Here is a 20834-nt window from a genome sequence, read left to right on the forward strand (position 1 = left end):
TCAACACTGGGATAATCGACGCTGGAGCAATGTGATGTTTTCAGATGAGTCAAGGTTCACTGTTGATTTTTTGGACAGACGTAGGAGGGGTGTGGCGTCGTCGAAACGAGCGCTTCCAAGACGTTAACGTCATCAGACATGATCGATTTGGGGGTGGTTCTGTTATGGTGTGGGGAGGCATCACTGTTGCTGGAAGAACGGCTTTACATGTTGTTGCAGGGCGTGTTACAGGCCAGTACTACCGGGACAACATCTTGGCAGTCCATGTTGTGCCGTTCGCACGACGTCATGGCCGCCGTTTCATCTTCCAGGATGACAACGCAAGATGTCACAGGGCCAGGATCGTTACAGGTTACCTCCAACAACAGAACATCACCACATTACCTTGGCCAGCACTGAGTCCCGACCTCTCCCCCATCGAGCATGTCTGGGACATGCTTGGACAGAGGTTACGTCAACGACAACAACGTCCTGCCAATGTCCAAGAACTTGCTGCTGCGTTGCAACAGGAATGGGACAATCTGGACCAAAATGACCTTAGACGTCTCATTAGGAGTATGCCACGTCGGATCAATGCTTGTTTGGCAAACAGAGGAGGATTTACCCGTTACTGACTTGGTTGTGATGCTGTGGTAACTTTGCTGTTTGACCCCGGGTATCATTTTACCCTTATAATGGTCAGTCTGTGCCTTACTTAGTCTAACGATCATTTGGAATAAATCGATGAATGTGAACTTCATTTCATTTTGTCATTTGTTTCTTCGTCAGTTTCATTAGGTGACTTTAATAACACTTAAAAATCAAATATCCCCTACTTTTTTTGAATAGTATATATTACTTCCTACTTTAAAAGACCAAATAATGTTTAAATAATACACGCAATTATATTTTACATTATTCTTGGCTATTTCCAACACTAACGATGATAAAGATTAATGAGATATCCAGTCAGGCATTGGTTAATTGTTAATTTAAATTTTAAGTAAAATTAAATAAAAATTAAAAGGTCTACACGGCGACATTCCCGACAACTGTAACTGGTGAGAGTATCGGGTTAAAATACAACTTTAACGGGCACACTAAACTGATCATACGAATAAGTTTAGATATCAGTTATTAAAGTTACAATTTCATATTTTCTAAGAAAGTCAAAACATAATTATGTCTATGTCTTTTGCTCAATAGGTTGTCAACTCACTATTATACGATCATAGGTTATCTTTCTCACACTTAAAAATCTTCACACCGGAAATAATAACACAATTAGCTTCCAATTACCTCCCTTGTTTTCCTATTCCACACCATGGAATAGCTATCTTCATACGTTTGAATTTGAAGTTGAAAATGTATTTTTGCCAATTTCTCAACTGGCAATAGTGAATTATAGGATTAATAGGATTATTCTTTAACAAGGTGGGACTGTTTATATATACTATCTATTTTAAGGTTTTATTTTAATACATTTTAAAAATATAACTTAAAAATATGAAATTATAGACATAAGCACATAAACAAGAGATCTATCAACATTTGTGACTAACATAATTATGCGAGCATGTATCCCATGTCTAGAATTAAACACTTCTACTAGTAGAGATGAAGGGGTCTGTGTTTTGTATCTGTGCGTCGTAATCCATTTTTTCCCATAAGTGTAACACTGCGGCATAATCTCTTTCTTTTTACACAATATGTGATAATTTTGGACCAGGAACATCTTTTTCTCCATCTTCTTTTTGGTGTAACGCATTGCGAAAAAGTCAAAGGCTCCATCAATTCAAGTCCGATCACAATGCCAATTGGCATGCTTGTTCTTTGAGCAATCCTGCATCGATGTGGTGAATTAGCTTTTTGAATTCCATCCAACAACATGGTTAGTTCCTGGTCCATAGTAGATCGTACTTGTTTTAAAGAAAGCAATATGGCGTATTATTGCGACGATCCGATACATCTTGATCTCTTGTAATATTGTCTATCCCACTCAACTCATTTGATCTCTTTGTTATATTGTCTTTCCCAGTCACTCATTTGATCTCTTTGTTATATTGTCTTTCCCAGTCACTCATTTGATCACTTGTTATATTGTCTATCCCACCCACTCATAATTCACTAAACAACGCTATTCCCAACACGGACACGTTACATATGTAATTCCGCATATGATAATACACAAAGGTGGGGATTTAAGGAGTTGTCAGAACAGTATGTAACTACAAAATATGTTTCATGTCATATAACCCTTGAGTGGCATTTTATACGCATATAGTACAACGTTTCGACATGTATTCTCTGTACTTGATAAGAATAAGAGAATTTGTACTTGATAACGATGAGAGAATACTTATCGAAACCTCGTGCTATATGTATATAAACCAGTGATTGTTTTTCCATATAAATTGTGTTATGTTTTTCAATGTTTTATGTCTCTGATGCCGCTGATTTTGTTGATTATATGCTACAGTATTAATGATAATTGTAAAGTGGAGAATAGAATCGTGTCATATTGTGTTTACTGGCGATAAATTACAGTGAATAATATGAACTCGACTTAAGAAATCATTATAGAATTTTTATACAGAAGTCATCAAGTTTATACCGAAACATAAAACACTGCAAATTCGATCCAAAGTTGAGAACATCTATGCCATGTCCTTGATTATTATGCACATCTATGCCACTTTTCTGGTTATAATGCACATCCATGCCACTATTGGTCATAACGCACTTTCCAGCTGACACCCTCCTCCCTTTAGGAATAAGCATTGTCTATTAATAGTTCTCCGATATTATCAAAGTTCCACATAAAAAAAAAAAACTAAAATATCCGGTAAAAAATTAGCATAGGTATGTCTCTCTATGGTTATACCGAAACGTAAAAAAATGGCAATTTAGATCCAAAGTTGAGTACATCCATGCTACTTCCTTGGTTATAATGCCCATTTATGCCACTTCCTTGGTTACAACACACATCCATGCCACTTTTTTGGTTATAACGCACATCCATGCCACTTTCCTAATATACAATACCCTCCTCCCTTTAGGAATAAGAATTGTCCAGGCATAGTTCTCCAATATTATCGAAGTTCCACATCTAAAAAAAATCCCTAAATTATCTGGTAAAAATTTTATATACAAAACATTAGTAGAGAAATAGTTGGTAATTAATTATAAATTAATATATAGTCAATAACGTCCACAGAGATGGGCGGATCACGGTAACTATAATATACGACTACATTTAAATCTACGAGCAAACTAAGAGTAGGTTTAATTGGGTTCTAGATCACTGGATGTTTATTAAATCTGCCAAAAAGACCGTTATATCAACATTCCAACAGTCAGGATAGTTCTTTTAATGTTATGCCTACATACATTATTTAATCTATATAACAAAAAAACATGTTTTGTAGTTAATGAAAATTCAGAAAGTCTCCAAATTATTATTATATCTAATCCACTTAACAAATGTAATCAACCCACTTCAACGTTTTATTTGAAATTAAATCAAAGCGGTTTACCTCCCTTTATGAGTTTCAAGCTTTATTCGAGGTAACCGATTTTACTCAGTATCGTGGTGAGAGAGAGAGAAATGGAGTTTAACGTCCAATCGAGTATCGTGGTAATAATGAACTAATCTGTATGGTTCAATGGTCAAGGGTGAGACATTAATTAAAATATGATTCGTTAGTCTGAGTTATGTTCCCATATAGTACTCAATGTTTCAAGTTTTATTCGAGGTATCCTACTTTACTCAATTTAGAAGTAATAATGAACAAATATGTGTGATTTAATGGTCGAGAGCGATACATTATGTAAGAGCTAAATCTACCAATTGCAAGTCTTTCTTTAGCCTTAAATGTTATATAAATTATTAAACATACATTATGCAAGAGCTAAATCTGTCTGATGCAGGTCTTTCTTTAGGCCTGAAATGTTATCTAAATTATTAATTAGACATTAATTAACCTATCCAGACAATAATCAACTCTAACTGGCATCGCTATTCTGCGATCTTAAGTGTATTATGAGCCGATTTACTGCATAACTGTCCTTCACGATTTAACGATTAAGTGGATAATCGCGACTATGCTGTTTATCGTACTGACTTTAGTAATGATGACAGAGTCTAGGCGGAAATTTCAAACGCTTAGTTCTCGCTTCATAGTGGATCAATTTGAATGAAATTTTCAGCACATTGCCTTTACATTATCTAGAAATGCAACTATTATAGTAAGAACTGCTAACTCGTTTGCGAATCTCCCATAATGTTTTTTAATTAGACATTTATATACATAACAAAACCGTAATCAACTCTCAATGCCATCAGATACTCCAGAGTTTAACTAGATTACAACGGTTCTGCCATTTAATGATATAATTTAAACATGGAGACGTCACGCTGGTTACGATAATAAACAACCAATACCCACATCCTGTCGAAACTACAAACTGTGATAACTTGGTTCAGAATTAAGTCATTAGAATGAAATTTTCAATACATTATCATGTTTTTAAACTATAATAGCAAGCACGACCAGGTCTTTATCTAAATCTTACATAATGTATCTTTAAGTAATATAATGATACTGCATAAGGACGTCCACTTCAGCTTCCTGTTTCTTGAATTGGGACTGAATAACGTCTTTCTTCCAAATTCGCCAGTTGGTGTTCTAGCATTGCGGCGACTCTGCCGTAGTTAGTCTTCAGAGCTTCTATTATTCTGGGTAGAACCATTTCACCACGTTCGCTTAAAATTTCCCAAAGTTTAGTTGCGCCACCTTCTGTATAGTTCTCTCGCACTTCCCTTCGAACCTTTTCCTTATCATCCATATTGATTATGTTCTTCGAAAACAACTTCCGCATCAAGTCTTCTATGTCGCCTTTAAATTTCTTCACCAAAACCTCTTGGTGTCTTGTCCATATTTGTAAATGTCCAGGAATCATTTGGTCCCCTTCCACTTTAACTTTAGCTTAAAACAGATGAAAAAAGGTATTTTTATGATATAGAGAATCTCCTACCAGTCTTTTCTGATATCAAAAAATATCAACACAAGTTGATAAAGTAACAAAAAACGAGGCTCTGCCGATTTTTTTTTTTACTTTATCAACGAGTTTTGATATTTTTTGATATCAAAAAAGACGAGTAGGAGATTTTATTTATCACCCAAACCCTCCTTACATGCACAAATAGTTAAATATAATTCTTTGCTATAGATTTCACTTTTACTGAACATTACGGCGTAGTGAGATACATCATATTTTGACAGCAATTCAACCATTGCAAACTCCTTTATATTGGCCCAGTGTCTCCATCAAGGTCAATTGAATAACAATAGTTCATTTTAAACAAAAAAAAGTTACTTTTTATAAGAAATGAACTGTTATTTGAAAATAAAAAAAAGTAGTTCCTTTTCAACTGACCAATCAAATTCATGTAAAGCGATATCTCCTAAGGAGATTATGAAATATATCACACAAGCGATATCTACTGTAGAATGTATTATTGGGTGATAAATTATGTTATGGGACGGGGCCACGGTGGATAAGTGAGTAAGACGTTGGCGGCTCGCTAATCTGTAGGTCAAGTGTTCGATCCCTGCGTTGGCCGAGAAAGTTCATCTGGATTTTTCGGGGTGGTCCCCTGTTGTCAGTGGTGCAGACCGGAGGACCTCTCAAAGGATAGCGTGTAGTCATTTGGATGAGACATCATTCAAGATTAAAACCCAAGATATTCAAACGGTTGAATATAACGAAATGAAATAAAATGGGGGTTAACGTCCTACACGACCACATGTCAATGCAGGTACACGAATACCTCATATACATGTACTTCAGATTGATCGCATGCCCCATTTTAAAGGGGAAATAACTCTGTTGTGATTTGAAGGACCAATTCTATTTATAGCAATTTTTGTCTTCCCAAATTTTGATGACTTTTTGGTTTGAATTTTTATATTTATATTTTCTTTGGTTAATTTGAGGCGTAAGGTCAAGGTGTGAAATTGGGACAACTATGAAACGAATTCACATACCCCTTTGGTTGGAAAAATGAAATAAAATGGAGTTTAGCGCCCTACTGTTCTGCTATAAGGGAAATTCTGTCCGGACAGCTGCGCTACCGCCTACTCTTCAATCAAACCCCTCAAACCCCTTTAATATTTTGTACGATCGTTGGGACATATAGCCAAAGATATGTCATGGAATGAATATAGCTGTCAATGGTCCAAAATAATATTATATATACAACAACTAGAAATTAATATTAATATGTAGAATATGATACATTGTGATCTTGTTAATATAACAGATTCTACTAGAAATTAATAGTAATAGAATATGATACATTGTGATCTTGTTAATATAACAGATACTACTAGAAATTAATATTAATATATAGAATATCATACATTGTGATCTTGTTAATATCATAGATTCTACAACTAGAAATTAATAGTAATAGAATATGATACATTGTGATCTTGTTAATATAACAGATTCTGCTAGAAATTAATAGTAATAGAATATGATACATTGTGATCTTGTTAATATAACAGATACTACTAGAAATTAATATTAATATATAGAATATCATACATTGTGATCTTGTTAATATCATAGATTCTACAACTAGAAATTAATATATAGAATATGATACATTGTGATCTTGTTAATATAACAGATACTACAACTAGAAATTAATATTAATATGTAGAATATCATACATTGTGATCTTGTTAATATAACAGATACTACTAGAAATTAATATTAATATATAGAATATCATACATTGTGATCTTGTTACGGGTGGTTCCATTCTAACGGGTGGTGGTTCGTTATCCGGATCTGAAGTAAATAGATATGCAACTTAGTTTCATTAGACATACTGCTGGCAAATGATACTAAAAAAATATAAATGAAGAGCAGAAACAGAATAACTCTTTGTCCTATTTTATATCAAAAAAAAAATAATCACATTTCAATGTGGCCTTTTTATGTCGCCACCATGACCGCCGCTTAACAATTGGCTTGGGAACGCGATAGAGGCTACAGTTGTTCACGGACTCTCTGTCAAATTTGGTGTGAAGTATTTAGGTCATGAGAAGTCAAACCCTATCGATATGGCTCAAGTTATTTGTTATGGTCGCTGAGATGTAAATAAGGTTAGGGCACGTGATTGTTGTCGAGATTGTAGGTTAGTGTTAGGGTAAGCATTGGGGCTAGGGCCAGGTTTAGGGTTAGCGCTAGCCCTGTTTACATCTCCTGACCCATGACGAAAAACTGAGCTGGCCTTATCATTTTGCACTAAGCCTATCGATATGCCGCCTCATCAAATGTTGTGAACAACCAAGTCTTCATTTCGGATAGACTGCTCCCATCTCCTTTTCGAGAGAAAGCACCTGTGTCGGCGTATTTCCACGCTTTGCTTGGCTATCTTTAATTTTAAATTTAAAATTATGTTTTGTTTCTGTTTGAATGGTGACAGCCAATATATGAAATAACTAATATGGAAATAGTAATAGCTGCCAGTTAAAAGAAAAATGATTTTATTCTAATAATCACGTTACGAAAACACAGAATCATTTATGACATAAAGACACAATGACTTTTAAATCAGTCAATTTATAAATATATATATTTTATGATATTATTATATATTATATTATTGGGGCCTTACGAAAATTACGACCATATTACTTCAATTTTAATTTTACAAATTGAGTCTATTGGATATATGTCTCATCTAAAATAAACCCATTTCACGTTCAGGAATGATCTGTCTTCAGAACAGGCGTGTACAAGTTTTTAGTTCATGGAACATAACTCCAACATTGCAATGTTTACCCCATCAAAGACTGCCTATAAATGTCAGGCAATTATGGACGACCGACGGGGATGGTGAAAATATACGACCATATTTCAAAACCAAAATTGCAAGAGATTACTAGAATTCAGATTTTGTTAAACAATTCCTGCCCTGGAAACGTTAACATTGAGAAACTTGTTTGTGTCAGCGAAATGAAATGAAATGGGATTTAACGTGCTACTGTTCTGCTCCTATACTGGGCTATTGAAGACAGGCATACGCCATACAGTACGCTATGAGGGGAAATTTTGCAAGGGCAGCGGCACTATCGCCTACTCTTATATCGAATTCCAACTGCCAAGGAATCTTTTACGTCCAATGTATACACGGGACCTCGGTCTTTCGTATCATCAGAAAGACTAGACAGCTATCCTTGTCAGGCCCTCCGTTCTGCACCACTGACAAGGGGAAACCACGTCGGAAAATCAGGATGAAATTTCTCGGCCAATTCAGGGATCGAACACCAGACCTCCAAGCTAGCGAGCCAGCGTCTTAACCACCTAGCCACTGTGGCTCCCTTGTCTCAGCGAAACCAAATCGAATAAGTGTATACAGATCAATGAATTGTAATTATATACCGTTTAATCGTATAACAAGGAATCGGGGATTAAATTTGTTGTTTATAACTTACCTCTGTCTATCCGATCAGCAATCTGCCTCAAGTTCTTCGTTTTAAGAGCTTCCAGAAAGAGATAATAACAATCACCACACTCAGTCATCACGATATCAAGTAATGCCTTTACTCTTTTCCGGCCCTTTGGTATGGACTCTATTTGGCCCTGTTGGTCATCAGAAAGAACATCTTTCTCGAACAGATAATCTATGACACCATCGATATTTATAATATTTTCATATATAAATCCCAAATTTTTCTGAATTTTCTTGTAGTGATCGCTTGGCATTCTCGCCATTTTGATATTTTACCTGTAGAATAAATTATACATTATGTGTGGTTTAGTGCTTGTGACGGAAATGAAGTATGACTTATGTTATTAACCATGTTGCTATGAAACTATACGCTAGGTGTTTGTAGAAAAACATGCAATTAAAGGAAATTAAATGAAAGGGAGTTTAACGTCCCACTGTTTTGCTCCGACTGAGTTAAAGAAGACGAACATACGCCCTACAGTGTGTTATAAGGGAAATTTTGTCAGGACAAAATAATTTTTGGTATAAATTAATGGAGAGAATACACTGTTACTTGATCGGAAAGTAGACGAAAACCGGTGACTTTTCTGTATGTAGGGTAGGATTAGAATCAGATTCTGTCAGTCCACATTCGTGAATTAAAAACTATAAGCCACCTACCCAGGCTTTCGCGCCGCGGGGTATCCGGGCCTGTAGAGCGGTACAATAATGGTGAGCACGCCAGTTTTGATCGCTCTAGGCAGGCTGAATAGCTTATGTGATATTTTTTCGTCTGAAGGTCACGGTTTTTGTTGTTTCATTTATTTGCTTGCTTAAACTTTCCTGACAAAACCGTATACTTCTGATTATTATTACGTTAGTAAAACTAAAACGTAGTACATTGATTTGTTATGTCATATTCTGTTGTGTTAAATCTCAGAACCCTACCGCCCCCCCCCCCATTTAGCTCAGTTGCCTGTCCCAGGGCCTGAGGGCTCCTGTCGCGGGCTGTGGTAAGCGTTCTGGGATTCCTTTGGTTTATGCACTAGGGACTGAAGGAATTACTCAATGACACCACATACTACGTCATTATTGGGGAAAACGTGCAAGAAATCTAGGGCAAATGTGGTCTAGTTATCTCCCTTGATCATGCAATACCAACAAATATTAACCGATACTACCAAACATCAAAAACGAAATGAAATGGATATTTTAACGTCCTAAATGTGTGTTGCTCCGATTGGGTTAATGAAGATAGGTATACCTCATACTGTGTGAGGGGATCACGTGGCTAAGTGGGTAAGGCGCTGGCTCGCTAGCCTGGAGGTCGGGTGTTCGATCCCTGCATTGGCCGAGAAAGTTTATCTCAATTTTCCGGCGTGGTTTCCCCTTGTCAGTGATGCAGAACGGAGGGCCTTACAAGGACAGCTGCCTAGTCGTTCGGATGGGACGAAAAGCCGAGGTCCCGTGTACACATTGGCGAGCACGTAAAATATCCCTTGGCAGTTGGAATTCGATATAAGAGTAGGCCGTAGCGCCGCTGCCCGGGCAAAAATTTCCCTCATAGCACACTGTATGGCGTATGCCCGTCTTCAATTAGCCCAGGTTAGGTGCAGAAGCGTAGGATGTTAAACCCCATTTCATTTCATTTCCATACAGTGTGTTATGAGCGAAAGTGTTCTTTTATGTGCACGCCAATGTGTACACGGGATCACAGTTCTTCGTCCCATCCGAACGGCTATACGTTGTTCCCTGCCAGTCCGTCTGTCATGCACCAATGTTAAGTGGTAAACAAGGAGCCGGCCCTTCCGTCATGCACCAATATCATGGGGGGAACACGGCGGACACTCCCGATATGCACCAATGTCATGGGGGAAACACGGCGGATTTTTTTATTGGTATTTCCCTGAAATAATAATAATAATAATAAAAATAATAATACTTTATTCAGTGATACAAGGTAATAGACCCATAGAACATAGAATATAATATATATATATATATATATATATATATATATTATAACATATATATATGTGATATCATGTGATATTAACTTAGCTGACCAATCTTAAATATCAATATCCTTAAGCCTTAATTTCACTGATTGTATAAATTTTCTGACATTAACTTTACTTTCTGAGTAGAATGTAAAACTAAAACCAAGTGAGAATAACATCATTCTCAAATGAGTAACCCATGTTTCCCGGCCCAAATTAAAATCTAGATTTTTTAACATTAGATACACCTGTTTTGGATAACGGTCTATATTCATATTGATTAAAGTGCACCAATATTTTATACAAGACAATATGTAATAAACACTGAGGCTATGTCGCCCACATTCTCCTACAGCTCAAGCACTGGTGGAAGATTTATGTATACCTAACACAAACTTACAAAAGTTCTTATAACATGTTCTACATCAGGTCTGTACTGAAATCCCCAAAGCTGTGAACCGTACAGTAGAACCGGCTTGATTATAGCATCAAATATTTTAAAGCATACCTGCGGATGAGGGTGGCCTGTTTTTGAAATGAAAGACTTAATAGGAATAAGAGCATTCGGCTTTAAGTGATTTACCCCAGTGCAACCTGGAAGAAAACAAGAGACCTAAGTAACTGTAATATGTGACACAATCAACCTTTGTCCCTTTAAAGTACCTCTTTTCACTTTTCGTTATTATGCCCCCATTTCGGAAAACAATAATTGTTGTTTTATCAATATTTACAGACAGTTCAGAGTACTCACAAAACTTTTCTAAGACATTGATTTTCTTTTGAAGGTCACCAATGGTGTCAGCCACAAGACTGAGGTCGTCTGCATATAAAAGAGCTAGAATATCATTCACGTCACTAACAGTGAATATTCCTTGTACATTACGTTGCTCAAGCAATTCTAATAACTGATTTATATAGAAGCAGAAAAGAATTGGACTTAAAATACACCCCTGTCTGACACCAGTATGACAGTCAAAAGAAGGTGTGGTTTCACTGCCTAACTTGACAGATGAGGTCACTGATTTATACATATTGCATAGCGCTTTATGCATATTACCTCGAATGCCCTTCCTGAGAAGTAAATTCATCAATTTGACCCGATTTACGCAGTCAAAAGCTTTAGAAAAGTCCACGAACTGTCCACGAACATGCAGTAAAATCTGTCCTTGGGTTTGGACAGATACTTTTCAATTAGGCCATCTGAATTAATATGAATCTGAATTAAATACAAAATTAAACAGAATTGTCAAAATATCTGAGAACAATATAATGGACATGACTTAATTAAATCAATACAGATTCCATCTGGTCCAGGGGCTTTCCCGGATTTCATATTCTGATAGGCTCATTTAATACCTCATAACCATTATTATTCCTATCAACGTCATAGTCAAGGTCAGAATGACCTCTATATCAAGATTAATGACATTTATTGGGTATTTACCATTTATTGGAAATTCCAACCTAACGCGCATTTCTGACCTAATCGCTATTTACAGCCCAATGGGTATTACCAATGTCCGACATAAAAAGAAACACTACTGTCCAGAGAAAAAATAGCTATCATACAAGACTTCTATATTTCTGTACAATTATCATAGCATATATGATAATAATATTTTAATGTCGCTGACCGTTATTTGTATTGATTTCGTCACTGGTTAATCCACAAAAACAAGTGGATTAACAAAATCAAAATATCAGTGATAATCACCATCCTTGGATTCCATCGGATCAAAATAAAAAATAAGGCCAATAAAACGATTTCAGAGGATCTCTTAGTTGTCACTAGCTTGTGCTGACTCTTTCCTAGTTATCTCTTGGCATTCTAGGCATTTTGATTTTATCTGTAGTCTGTAGAATAAATCATACATTCTGTATTGTTTAGTGCTTGTGGATGCAATGGGGTAAGCCTTATATCATTAACCTTGTCGCCATGGAACTATACGTTAGTTGTTTGGAGACAAGACTACAATTAAATAAAATGAAAGGGAGTTTAACGTCCTACTGGGCTAATGCTATGAGGGACATTTTACCCGGACAGCAGCACTACGACCTATTACTATTTCGAATTCTGTCAACGATTCTTTTATGTGCATGACAATGCGTACACGGGACCTCTGTTTTTCGTGTCATCCGAAAGACTATACGTCGTACACCAATGCCAAGGGGGTGGGGGCACCCCGGACGATTACGATAAATTATCTGGAAACCAGTATGCACGGGTGAATAATAAGTGCACCTTATTCGTTATCAAGAATACTCTGATAGATTTTTACTAGTACATCTTTTTTCGTGGGTATTTCCAATTTTGTAGGTATTTCCAGTTTAATGGGTATTACCAATTAGTGGCTATTTACAAATTAATGGGTAATTCCAGTAATAATAATATTTCACATTTAATTAAGAAATGAAAATTAGAATATCAGTGATAATCTTCGGTTTTGGATTCCTTCGGATCAAATATAACGCCTATAAAGAGAGAGAGAGAGAAATGGGGTTTAACGTCCACTCGACACAAACTAGGTCATTTCGGGACTAACACATGGTTCAATTTTATTTCAATCATTCGCTTGCGCGTAGGGTCTTTAGCCGTGGGAGGAAACCGGAGGACCCGGAGAAAACCCACGAGGTTGGACAGGCGACCCTACTCCTTGTCACGTACATCCACTACCTGTGGGATATACATTGCGTAACCTCTAGTTGTATATGTTTGAGTCATAGGTTATTTATAGGATATAGGATCTGAATAGGACTATATAGTTAGGTTATAGGCCTATATAAGCTAGCATAATATTACGCTATTATAATAGATGAGATCCGCTATCATATGTGTTCAAGTGTAAAGTCAAATGTCGTCTGCTAAAAGAGAAAGCGTCCTTAATATAACATAGTTTATTAGTCATTCATTATAATTATGCTGTGTCATCTTTAATCCTCAACGCGATCGATTTTTATTTACCCTTCGTTTAAAGTTTAATATATCATGACAACACCGTATTTATCATAATAGTACATTAAAGCACTGTAGATGATTTGAACAACTAACATACCGTACTACATTAAACATACATTATACAAGAGCTAAATATGTCTATTGCCGGCCCTTTGTTAGGCCTGAACTGTTATATAAACTATTAATTCGACATTAATTAACATGGCAAGACAATAATCAACTCGCAATGCCATCTGATGCTCTCGATTGACGATTAACCACGAAAATCGATAATCGATATTTTTTTTAATATCTTGACAACGGTAACAATAACAATTCAGGCCACAATGTTATTAAAATGAGTATTTCTCGGCTTAGAGCAAAATAATTTGACTGAAATTTTCAGAATAATGCCATTACCTTATTTATTAGTTAACTATAGAAAGAACTGCCAGCTCTTTATCTAATCTTCCATAATGAATCTTTAACTAAGTGAAACAGAATGTAATTATTCTATTGAAACAGTGTCGATAGGCTAATTAATTAAATCCAACTTGCAAACTAAACATAATAAAATGAAATTACATGAAATGGGGTTTAACGTCCTACTGTTCTGCTCCAACTGGGCTAATGATGACGGGCATACGCCAGTATACTATGAGGGAAAATTTGCCCGGGCAGCGGCACTATGGCCTACTCTTACATCGACTTCCAACTGCCAAGGGATCTTTAACGTGCATGCCAAGGTATGCTAAACATAATAAATAAGTCATGTAAGTATTTATACGTACCGTTTAATAACCAAGGTTGTTTATATGGTATCAACCTGCGTGTGCTAGTTTCTCTATATCGTATTGATCTTTTGATTTCAATTGTAAGTTACATGGTACTTGTCTATAATACAAAAGATAGTTAATATAACAGTATTGACGTAAGGATTAATAACTATGGAAAATATTAAAATACTTCCTTAAATTAAAAATGTGTCTTACGCTAATGCTGACGTCTGTCTTTATTATATATTATATGTAATGAAATGACTAATTGTCGACAGAGGGAGAAATAGAAATGGGGTTTAACGTCCAAACTAGGTCATGGAGATTGGACAAGCGATCCTACTCCTTGTCACGTACGACCGAGGAATCGAAAGCACGCCTGTTGACATCATGACAGACCTTATGATACAGCGCATAACCCCCCCCCCCCCCGCGCCCCGCCCCGCCCGACCCGACATAATGACACAGATTTACGCTATATAGTAGTCTATGAGGTAAATTATGCCCGGACACGGGCGCTACCGCCTTCTATTATTTTATTTTACGGGCACGCCAACGTGTACTCGGGGAATCTGTTGTTCATCCCTCCGAACCACGGTTAGATCTACTTCGTAAGGTCACCACCAGATTTGGTCAAAGGTCACGAGATGTAAACAGAGCTAGCGCTAACCCAAACCCTAACCCTTACGCCTACAATCGCGTGCCCTAACCTTATTTACCTCTCAGCGACCATGACGAAATCTCGCCTTAAGAAATGGATACAGCCCCTTACAAAACTAGACGCTATCCTTGGCTAGGCCGCCCATCTTATACCACTCGCAAGGGCAAAACACGCCTACAAATCCCTAGAATATTCCCTGGCAATATAGCGAATGATCGCGAGACCCCCTGGTTTACTTGTAAACCATAATAGTATACTCTTTATTCAATAAAATCCCTTCTCCTCATGTTTTGAAAGTTACTTGCTCCCTGATCACATGAGGAAGTAATTGGGTATTGAAGTTGTTATGTGAACAGCCAGGTAGTAGTCTCAAGATTTTAACAGTTAAATCCTTTAATATGTAGACATCAAGTCACAAATATTAACAATAATATTTAGCGATACTTACGGCATTTGAACATTTATCCAACACGGTGGTAATAGTGTGGGACTAACTATAAACCAAAACTAGAAATAGTAGTTTGTGCTTTCCGGTCTTCCATTTTGTATGGAAGGTTATTAATGCCACCGCTTTGTGATCGAGGCGACAAATAGGGCAATTACTATACATATCACACACCATGTAATTCGCTTGGGTTATCGATAACTGACTGGTTATTATTATATATATATACACGAGTTAACAGCTTATACATCTTTTGCCTTACAGTAATACCAGTTAGCCTGGATCCAAATGTATATATTGCATCGTGAACTTTCCCATCCTGCTCATGTCGGTGTTCTACTGATTATCCCCATCTCTGCTCATATCGGTGTTCTGCTGATCACTTCCCACGTCTTTGAGTAAGAATACTGGAGACGTTTCTGGTGATATAAAATCCACGAATCTGATCATGACAAAACAAAATCGGATTCGTTCAAACATAAGAAAAATAGGCGTAAACCTATTCGATGTATAGTATGCACATTTAATCACTAAAGGATGTTCTGGCCATCGTAGTTTGATATCCAAGGATAGGACACGGTGGGTGTTCTGTTATGTTTTACTTAAAAGTTCTGCATGAAAGTTACCCTGAGACTGGTAGGGTGTTGTTCGACTCTTTGTAATTCTGTATAACCATATGAGATTCAGTGATCCGTGTGTAAATGCTTAGTTGAAGTCCTTTTACCAATGTCATTACCGCTCTAAATACGTTGGGTCTGATGATAATTTATCAGGAATATCTATTCGAACACCTAATAATAATGCAACATTGAATAAATACTGGCTGTGTGTTTTTGTGCCAGCGTACCAGATCATATGAAAACAGCAAAGTTGATTAATTGGGGTTCGAAGTTATGTTTTCCGACAAACCTTTTTAACAGAAGCATCATTATTAATACATTGTTTGAGATCACGTTGATTAATCATTATTAATACATTGTTTAAGATCACGTTGATTAATCATTATTAATACATTGTTTAAAGGAGCTAAATCGCTAATATTTGGGACCTACAAATTGACACAAATGGGTCACAAAGCATATAATAATGTAATGTGAATGTATATAAACTGATTTACATTCAACCGTTTCTGTTTTTACTGTAATTTCTAATCAGTTATGTTCTGCGAAATACGCCAGAAGTCTCAATCAATAGCAGTATTTAGCGTCTGGTTATTCCAGTCTACACCGATGATATTTATTGTACATGCTCTCCAGATAAGAATATAGCGTCACCATTTGACATGACTTGTGGAATATGTCTAGCCGCGTTCTTTGAGTCCCTTGTTCCAAAAGGCTATGAAACGCATTATGGTACACGATTCGTGTACCAATGGTAAAACGTTTATTTTGTCTTGAATATTGGATAACAGAAGCCCATCTTTTCCCTGGAAGATCACAAGACCAATGTTGATTTGAACTGACAAATAATTCGTGTTTTCAATGTGGAAGATTTTTGATGATATTGATTTAGAGACTTAGCTACTTTAAGATCACCGTGATTCATCATTATTAATACATTGTTTGAGATCACGTTGATTCATCATTATTAATACATTGTTTAAGATCACGTTGAGTAATCATTATTAATACATTGTTTCAGATCATGTAGGATGTTAAACCTCATTTAATTCATTTGTTTGAGATCACTGTGATTCCTTAACTAATTAAAATTTCTACATCTTGTTCTGCCGTTCCTCCTTTTCGAACATCAAATTTGATATGAATTTAACTACGATGATTGAGTCGTCTTCATTATCCATGTCGGTGCAAAACGGTAGGACATTTGTAGCCTATGGAGTACAATCCGTTAAAACTTGAATTTGTTTTCACACATAACACTGACGACAAATAAAAAGCACATCTATATACATTGAAAAGAAGAAGACAAAACAGAAGCTTGAGACACAAATGTGTTTGATCCTACATTCTCCATTAGTACATTCTCCTCGCTTGCCATTTGCGCATCCCCCTGTATACATATAATTCCATCGTGCTATTGATAGCCCTGATGCAAGTTTGACGGATATAACTTAGGCCAAGCCATAATACATTACTAACCAAATAAGGTGTGTTCGTCCCGTACGAATAAACTATTTAATTAGTTATGGGTATTTAAAATCACACTGCTAAAGACCCCCCCCCCCCCCCCACGCACAAGCGAATTATTGAAATAAAATGAACCATATGATAGTCCCAAAATGATCTAGTTTGTGTCGAGTGGACGTTAAACTCTTCCCCTTTTTCTATCTCTCTCTCTCTTTCTCTCTCTCTCTCTCTCTCTCTCTCTCTCTCGAAAATCAATGGCAAATCAATTGTGTTTTTATAGACAGGGCTGCTAACTGAGTACATATTGCGACAGCCCACAAGTTATAAGGGCCACAGTTATTTTTGTCTTTCTCCCACTTTCCCCTTTTCTCCACTTTGCTTGGCGATCTTTGTTGACATTTTGGTGTTAGAGGTTGATTAGGTTGAAATGTAGGGCGAACAGTTGCATGTTTACTTATATACTTCCATTTTGTGTATCTCATCTTTTCCATAGTGAACCTCATCCAGCTTTTGAGCAAGGCGTTACCACATGTTGATATCCATCTGTGATAGTAAGCGTTCAACACAACGGAATGAAATGAAATGGGGTTTAACGTCCTGCTGTTCTGCTCCTATACAGGGCTAATGAAGACGGGCATACGCCATACAGTGTGCTATGAGAGAAATTTTGCCAGGGCAGCGGCATTATCGCCTACTGTTATATCGAATTCCAAATGCCCAGGGATCTTTTACGTGCATTCCAATGTATACACGGGATCAACACCACGAACATTTGTGAAACAGTTAGAGCAGGTCAGATAGACGAGAATTAACATTACAATCAATGGTGAAAATAATGGTTATCTGTGCCCATCTGCAATTATATTCTACCTAGAAGGCATCCGCATTATAGCATTTAGTTATAGAATTATTTCAAAACATAGAGCAAGAAAACTGCAAGCGGCGTTGTTACTGGAAACAAATTAATGGGCCACGGGCTGATTTATGTTTGTCCACACCCAATAGCTTGTTCATATCCATAACCGCTTATCCGAACACGTAACCATTTTAAGATTTCGAGTCAATTGTTTCTTTGGGTGACCTGATAATATATTACCCTTCCTTTAGAGGTCTATACTATGCAAGACTGGCTTTTGTTACATAATGACGAAAGGTAAATTTCACTTATAAGTTATGTTTATAAAATAAAAGCCTGGTTTTATCCAAACATTGTATGATGCAGCTTGAAACAGTGATATCCATTTCCAGATGAAGAATTACGGGTTCAACTTGTTTGAAAATGTATCAAGTATATTGAGTTAGTTGCTGGGTTCTAAGGTAGGGGATTTTAAGGGCTTTTAACACAACAGCAAGTTCCACCAATCTCACACAATTATAATCGATGAATTTATCTCTGCGCAGCCAACGTTGAAAATACCAATCATCAAACACAACCTAAGGAATGACAGACGGACGGACACAAGAACGGGTCTATGTTAATGTTGTTCTGCTTTCGTTGACGGTCATTGATGGTGGGGAGGACAAAGAAAGCTAATTGAATACCAACTGTCATGCACGTTTTCTGTTATAAAATCGGGAATCTCCAATTTAGATCACGACCAGGAATAGCCTACGATAATGTCTATTTTGAGATCAAAAGAGAGTAAATGGTTTTTCCCGGTTGTGTTATTGTTTTGCCAGAGGCGTGTTTTGGGTTTTCCTGTCTGTCTTTAAGATTAACTGAATAATATGGAAACTTAATATTACCATAAAGCGAAGTCGGGCGCATAAACAGAGCGATAACACCGCCGCCGAGAACACGCCAGTTGCACTTGATAGCTTAACTTTTATTTCTATGAAGTTGCTACTACTTATCGCGAGTGCTAGTACAAAAGACCATACACAGCCTTATCGCCAATGCGCCAGTTTTATCTGTGAGCCTCTGAGCGTATCACCATTTTTAGTACGAACGATGATTCGTGTGGAACGTCGCAGTGACGCCGTATGTAATTCTTCTAAAACGGCGAATAACGAACGAGCAAAATTATTACATCAGCGTAGAATAATTAACACATATAAGCCAATATTCAATGAATTAGAGAGAGAGAAATGGGGTTTATCGTCCACTCGACACAAAGGTCATTCCGGGACTAACATTGGTTTAATTTTATTTCTATAATTCGCTTGCGCGTAGGGATCTTTAGCGTTGGTAAAAACCGGAGAACCCAGAGAAAACCCAGGCGACCTTTCTCCTTGTCACGGACAACCAGGGATTCGAAACCACGCCAGATGACTCAATGACAGGCCTTATGATACAGCGCGCACGTGCTAACCATTCGGCCATCCAACCCCCCTTCAATGAATTAAGTGAATAGAAGACATTTCTTTAAATGGCATTTAAAATATACGCCTTCCGGTATTATCAGCACATGGCATTTCTTCGTTTTGTTGTGGATTTTCCGGTAGTTATAATTTTTACAGCAGAATAAAAAATACGCGGGAAATAAAGGAATTCCGATCATCAAATCGCATATCCCTATTTTTTTTCTCGTTTGCCATTCGCCGTTTTAGAAGAATCACAGACACCGTTGCAGTTGTATGTGGTAGGGTTCAAGTCATCGCTCAGTTTAAATGTCCCCTTAGAGTTGATCTCATTTTTATCTCGCGTCGAACGAAGTTATTGAAGGATATTGATATGGGCTCCGTCCGTCCCGATTTCGTTTCCGGAACATATCTCATAAATTGTTGAAGTCATCGTTTTGAAACTTTGTACACACATCAACATATTACAGTAGTTGGGCCTTTTGCTAGTTCGGAATTTTTTGTGCTCCAAGGAAAATGAAATGAAATGGGGTTTAACGTCCTACTGTTCTGCTCCTAAACTGGGCTAAAGAAGTGGAGAACATTCTCCATACAGTGTGCCATGAGGGAAATTTCGCCCGGACAGCGGCACTTCGGCCTACTCTTATATCAAATTCCAACTGTCAAGGGATCTTTTACGTGCACGCCAATGTGTAAACGAGACGTCGGTTTTTCGTTCCATCCGAACGACTAGATTGCTGTCCTTGTCAGGCCCTCCGTTCTGCACCGCTGACAAGGCGAAACCACGTCGGAAAAATCCCGATGAACTTTCTCGGTCAATGCATGGATCAAACACCCGACCTCCAGACTAGCGAGCCAGCGTCTTACCCACCTAGCCACCGTGGCTCCCGTGGACGCTTACAACTAGTACCCGACTCTATTCACGTGATTTGATATATATATGTTTGTTTTGTGTAGTGTCTGTATATTGTGTCGTGTCTGTATGTTTGGCCTGTCCAACCTCGTGGGTTTTCTCCGGGTCCTCCGGTTTCCTCCCACTGCTAAAGACCCCTACGCGCAAGCGAATTATTGAAATAAAAAAATATACCGTATGTTAGTCCCGAAATGACCTAGTTTGTGTCGAGTGGACGTTAAACCCCAT

General features: G+C 37.2%; 1 long non-coding RNA gene across 4 annotated transcripts; it reads right to left on the reverse strand.

Annotated features, from left to right (window-relative positions):
* Positions 1 to 1963: 1963 nt before the first annotated feature.
* LOC126825494 (uncharacterized) lies at positions 1964 to 17294 on the reverse strand. 4 transcript variants are annotated; one of them, XR_007682020.2, is made up of 6 exons: positions 15309 to 17294; positions 14215 to 14317; positions 10997 to 11082; positions 8493 to 8785; positions 6784 to 6840; positions 1964 to 4967 (listed from the first exon to the last, which is right to left on the reverse strand). It is a non-coding gene; the product is annotated as an uncharacterized LOC126825494 (long non-coding RNA). The 4 variants fall into 4 exon arrangements; XR_007682022.2 differs by lacking the exon at positions 10997 to 11082 and having other exon boundaries at positions 1964 to 3101; positions 4555 to 4967; positions 15309 to 16349; XR_007682021.2 differs by lacking the exon at positions 10997 to 11082 and having other exon boundaries at positions 1964 to 3088; positions 4555 to 4967; positions 15309 to 16173.
* Between the last annotated feature and the right edge of the window lie 3540 nt (positions 17295 to 20834).

This window comes from Patella vulgata, chromosome 6, assembly GCF_932274485.2.
Source record: "Patella vulgata chromosome 6, xgPatVulg1.2, whole genome shotgun sequence".
In the NCBI taxonomy this organism is placed as follows: Eukaryota; Metazoa; Mollusca; class Gastropoda; family Patellidae; genus Patella; species Patella vulgata.